General features: G+C 42.8%; 1 pseudogene; it reads right to left on the bottom strand.

Moving 5' to 3' along the window:
- Positions 1-3,829: 3,829 nt before the first annotated feature.
- LOC126191819 (5S ribosomal RNA) lies at positions 3,830-3,947 on the bottom strand (annotated as a pseudogene).
- Positions 3,948-6,322: the final 2,375 nt, after the last annotated feature.

The raw sequence follows: 6,322 nt of genomic DNA, 5'->3' as shown, positions 1-6,322 counted from the left end.
TGGGGTGACGTCTGTGCAGCACAAACACAGCTAGGTTATTGCTATGAAAGGGAAGAGACAAGTTGCTGCCTTGACTTCAGCAGAAAGGGGAAATCTCAACACAGTTGTAACGTGTATGAACACAGCTGGCACTTACGTCCCACCACTAATCGTCTTCCCAAGCAAGAATATGAAGCAGGAATTGATGGACGGTGCACTTGCAGAATCAATATCAGCTTGTCATCCAAGTGGCTGGATACAAACTCACATTTTTACTCAGTAGTTTGATCATTTTGTGAGTCATGTAAAGCCATCTTCAATTGACCCTGTCATTTTGATTCTTGATGGGCATTATTCCCACACAAAGAATCTCGATGTGTTAGGTAAAGCACGTGAAAACAATGTTCATATTGTATGTTTGTCACCTCACTCAACGCATAAAATGCAGCCACTTGACGTTGGATTTTTGGGGCCTTTGAAAACCTACTATGTCCAAGAGATAGAAACGTGGTTGGCAAGTAACCCAGGTCATGTTATAACCCCATTATTAAATGCCAGGTTATTTGGGGCAGCTTACAACCGAGCAGCAACAATGGAAGCATCTGTGAATGCCTTCAGAAAAACAGGTCTCATCCCATGCAACAGAAACATCTTTAGGGAACATGAATTTTCAATTCATCGCCATGCTGACGCCCTTCAAGGAAGAGATGCCAAAAACGAAAATTAAACTACTGATGGTGATGGTGAAGCTGTTAGCCCGGCAGACATCAGACCTTTCCCACAAATCGCAAAACCACCTGGAGATAGTCAAGTAGGTCAAACATCGTGTTCGTGCTCTGCTGCGTTACTACCTACAATTCCTTATGCAAAGGAATTGCAAGAATCTAAATAGAAGAAATCAGAGGCGGAAGCTAAGAAAGCAGCCAGAAAATTATTTGGGGAGAAGAGTGGAAAATCTTCAAATCGTAGACCTAAAGCAGAAGAACCGTCTAGTGACTCGGCATCCGATGTCCATCTTGCGGACAGTGGGGATTCAGACAGCAGTGATGACGATGACGCAGCGTGTCTGTTCTGTACTGGGCGCTTTTCTGAAGACAACACGAGGAGACATGGACACAGTGCACGAAATGTTATCGCTGGGCTCATGAAGATTGCGGTGTCACAGAAGACAATTTTGTTTGCCCCGGATGTCGTAAATATAAACCTAAGTAATGTGAAATGAGTTAAGGATAACAGAAGTGAATGAATATGTAAAAACTGTATATTCACATGTATTCTGTAATAAAATAATTAAAGCAAAGTATTATTACTGTCTCATATTAGAAAACCTTGATCTCATTTCTACGAAATGCCTTGTTTCTGAAGATTTAATTACTACTCTGAAAGATTGTTTATTATTGCAAATATGATAATTGTATGATAAAATTAAATAATGAAAGATATTATTACCATCATAAAAATACAATTGCACTTACTTTTAGGTCTTTTAAATGGGGTTACAAAAGTGTGTCTCATATTAAGCATATTTCCTCTAACAATATTCAAAATTTTACAAGTTGAGCATTTGACAATCTGAAGCCCCTTAGGCATCAGCACTTTTCCAGCACAGACGGTAACAAAATTTTTAAGATATACATGTTCAGTATTTCACCAAAATGAAGAGCTTTTTTGCCATAAGCAGCTTTTCAAACAGAAATGGCAACAATATTTAAATATTTACAGGTCCAGGATTACGATAAAGGATCGGGAGCGTCCTTCAGTCACCAACAGTTCTGGAACAGAAAGGTAACAACGATTTTAAAATTTACAGGTTTAGCAATCCATAAGTAAACGATTGAAAGATCTTCAAATCAAAGCCAAATTTAAGGTAGTAATAACAATACAAGGCCTGGCTGGCGGAGGCAAGGCTTGGCTATGATGTCTTAAGGCAGCGGACACTTTGACTTAAACCTACGTCCAAATGCCATAGGGATTAAGAACGTGGCTTATAGAGAAACGCCGTAGCAAGCGAGGAGGCCGCGCCGCCTCAGTGGCTACCGTATGACAGGAGGCGCAACACCACGCCGCTAACACGTACACAGCCAAAGTGGACTAACCACGCCCGGTGCATAGGCAGGTAGTGGATGGCACGCAGTGGCCAATGGCTCCAACGCCACGAACAACTCGGGAAGCGCCGGCCGTTGTGGCCGAGCGGTTCTAGGCGCTTCTGTCCGGAACCACGCTGCTGCTCCGGTCGCAGGTTCGAATCCTGCCTCGGGCATGGATGTGTGTAATGTCCTAAGGTTAGTTAGGTTTAAATAGTTCTAAGTCTAGGGGACTGATGATTTGGATTGGATTGGATTGGATTGTTTGGGGGAAGAGACCAAACACCGAGGTCATCGGTCTCATCGGATTAAGGAAGGACGGGTAAGGAAGTCAGCCGTGCCCTTTCAAAGGAACCATCCCTACACTTGCCTGGAGCGATTTAGGGAAATCACGGAAAACCTAAAACAGGATGGCCGGACGCGGGATTGAACCGTCGTCCTCCCGAATGCGAGTCCAGTGTGCTAACCACTGTGCCATCTTGCTCGGTAGGACTGGTGACCTCAGATGTTAAGTCCCATAGTGCTTAGACCCATTTGAACCATTTGAACACAGGAAGCCGAGGAAAAACAGACAGACATAAGATTCATGGAAGTAAATTCTCAAGGTCCGACACAAGAATACAAAATGGAAACCCCGCCTCAGACACAAAAATCTAAGTGCTACAATGACTCCATAATTAAAACAAAGGTGATTAACTGGTTAATTGTTTAACAGTAATAACCAGATATAACAGTTAATTTGATTTAGCAGTCGACTGTTAACAAGACCTCCAAAAACGAAATTTACAATTTAGCAGTCAACTGTTAACAAGACCTCCAAAAATGAAATTTACTTAAGTAAACTTAAGAAGTAGCAAGAAATGCTTGAATGCTAATACCTAAGCCCGAGATCACAGGAGTAATAAAATATATTAAAATTAAAATTTAAAATAGTCTTGATAGTAAAAAATATTTGTTTTTGGAGTGAGTGACCGGTTTCGACTCTTTCATTGAGTCATCTTCAGACTCACGTGAGTTACACGAGCGTCGAGGGTCGACGCAACTCGTCTGGCAGTGTCCATCCACCGCTCTAGAGTCTGAAGATGACTCTATGAAAGAGTCATAACCGGTCACTCACTCCAAAAACAAATATTTTTTGCGATCAAGACTGTTTTAAATTTTAATTTTAACAAATTTTAAATTCGCTGACTATGTTTTCAAAAATTTCAAAAAAAATTAATAAAATATACATCAGTAAACAATAAGTTTCTTCTTTTAAGAGAAGTGCTGGATCTCACGAAGACCTTCCAACGTGAACACAGAGAACGAACCAACATTCATCGAGCCGCTGGCGTTTGCTTATCACGACCGTGCCCGATGTTACAATTCATGCACAAGTCGAGCAAGCAGGAACTTGCCACCTTAAAGGTCAGGTTCGATATTCGACCGTAGTGGTCATTAATTATGTGGTGCCCTAGAACATATACAACTAAATTGATTTCACACCCAAGCAATAATGATAAAGATCACCGAAATGCTGAACAAATTGCAAAACAAAAGGAAAAAACTAAAAGCTAAACCCCGCACGCACAGGCCATGAAGACTCAGCGGTACAGTCCGGCCGCCATGTCATCCTCAGCCCACAGCCGTCACTACATGCGGATATGGAGGGGTCTGTGGTCAGCACACCGTTCTCCTGGCCACATGTCAGTTTACGAGACCGGAGCCGCCACTTCTCAAACAAATAGCTCCTCAGTTTGCCTCACACGGGCTGAATGCACCCCGCTTGCCAACAGCGCTCGGCAGACCGGATGGTCACCCATCCAAGTGCTAGCCCAGCCCAACAGCGCTTAACTTCGGTGATCTGACGGGAACTGGTGTTATCACTGCGGCAAGGCCTTTGGGAATAAAATGGAAAACACAGTTTAAATACACTGTAATATAACATTCATATAGGGAGTTCACACAGAGAGGGGTCGAATTTAGTGGCTTGATTACGGACTGGTGGAAAACAGTGGGCAAACCATCCTAACGGGAGCAAGTTCAGCTGCGGAACACTTGTGCCAAAATCCATAAACCAATGTACCTTACCCAAAAATAAGGTAGGGCGGGAGGTTACCAGACAAAATCACGTTCACATCAGCAGACGGTCACTTCCAAATCCAAGTAGTCAATCGGGCGCAGCAGCGTAGAGCCCAACACTCTACACCAACACTGCTCCGTACAAGTAGCCGCCCACCTGGACGAGCAACCGTTGATCAGGCCCCTTACTGGCACAATCACCATTCGTCACACGTTGCTCTCACTCATTGCCCTACCGTCCGTCGACAGCCTGCCTGCAACTTCCTCTGATGAAAGAGCCGGCTAAAAGAAGACCGAAGAGCCACCCTGTGGCGTGACAGGAAAACAGATTGCGCCAGTAAGCAAAGACATAACAGCTCGGAAAACGAGCCAGAACGGCTCACATCCCAGCTGGTGCAGCGGCCAGAACTCGTGCCAGCAGATCTTCCGCTGTCTGTTCAGGGGCCTCGTCAAACATACTCTGCAAGGCAGAAATTAACTGACATCTGTGGAACGTGTTATGTAGTACATTTCATGCTCTCTGCCCTATTTCATACCAGGAAAATCAACTCTGAATTTTTTCTCATCCCCTCAGAAGGCGTTTATACGTTACACATCTGAAACGAGACCGTTGTAGAACGGAAACGATACGTTTCCGGACATGGGTTCCCATACAAAATACTGTGTATTTTCTCCCTATACAGAGTCTAGAAGTTTGTGACGAGATTTTCCGAAAACCCTGTATAGTTACTTTATTTACTTACGTGGAGACAATGGGTTCCTTGTTTGTTTTTCAAGGGGAGGATGAAACTGAAAGAGTTGAAGCAATTACGTGATACACAGAATTTTGTTAAGAATTCGACTATTTTCAACTGCAGCAGCACAATGTCTAGTATTAATTGAATCTCTGATTTAGCAACAAAGCAGGAGTTTGATGTTAAACTAATATCTCACAGGCGCTAAATCTCATATTACTTTGTTGAAATTGAATATTAAGTAAAAATTAAAAATGTTGGAAGATATTGCAGTAGTATACAAGGTACTATACGCTACGTGTATGCTGGTGCAAGCTGTCACCAGCACACCAGTCGGCAAAGATGTAGCAAGAAGATCGATAGTAGGCACTGGATCAAGCGTTTCTATCAGCATGGAAGCCAAAGACAGACTCGCAAGCAACGCGCCGCCAAACGCCCACTCGACCGTCAGTATTTAGATCGCCGCCACTGACCGGAGGGCTCAGTCTCAGCCTCAGTTACTAGTGCAGTCATAGCCCAGTCGTTGACTCACATCCCAGTTTGGCGTCTGTCAGTACATTGCTACCAGATTAGTGTTCATAGTGGGACTTTTTTTAATCAGCAGCGAGGATAACAAACAAAATGTGTGTGAAACCTTATGGGACTTAACTGCTAAGGTCATTAGTCCCTAAACCTACACACTACTTAACCTAAATTATCATAAGAACAATCATACACACCCATGCCCGAGGGAGGACTCGAACCTCCGCCGGGACCAGCCGCACAGTCCATAACTGCAGCGCCTTAGACCGCTCGGCTATTCCCGTGCGGCGCAGTGAGGATAATGTGGACTATTATTGACGGGCTTGTACCACAAAACATGGACACTGTTAAAGACAAGTAGCTCCCTGTTCATGTAAATAAATAACCCTGTTAATACTTGTGTACTGTTGTGTTGTAGAAAGAGGGTACCGGGCACCAAACAACATCCGCTCTCTTGATTCCTATGGTACAAGACACTAAAAGGAGCTTGCAGTATGACTAGTATTAATTGAAGCTTATTTTACCTAAAGTAAAGACGGTTTGATGAAGGATATGATACTATTGTATTGTTTAAGTCATTTAGTTACATGTGTGCAATAGCGTTACTTACTCGTTTATTTATTTTTAGCTACATGAAATGCATGTGGTTGAAGGAATATACGTATTTACCTAAAGGAAGAGATCTCATTGTATCCAGCTATTCTGACAGATGCGGCTGAAGATAATGTCGTCATAATATAATCGTTAATTTTGTGTAAACTAGTTTAAGCGACGATTTAACGAAAAACTTGAAAGCGTTTACACATTACTTCACAACATAACTGGGGGATGCTCCAGTGGAAATAAACGAATAAAGTAACGATTCACCTATATCGAGCTGTTATAAGAGATGACGTATTTCAAGTATGAAAGGAAAGCTGAATTAAGTTAACTTAGGACATG

This window comes from Schistocerca nitens, chromosome 6 (genome assembly GCF_023898315.1).
Source record: "Schistocerca nitens isolate TAMUIC-IGC-003100 chromosome 6, iqSchNite1.1, whole genome shotgun sequence".
Lineage (NCBI taxonomy): Eukaryota > Metazoa > Arthropoda > Insecta > Orthoptera > Acrididae > Schistocerca > Schistocerca nitens.
Note: the sequence above shows the minus strand (reverse complement) of the source record. Positions and strands in the feature narration are given on the sequence as shown.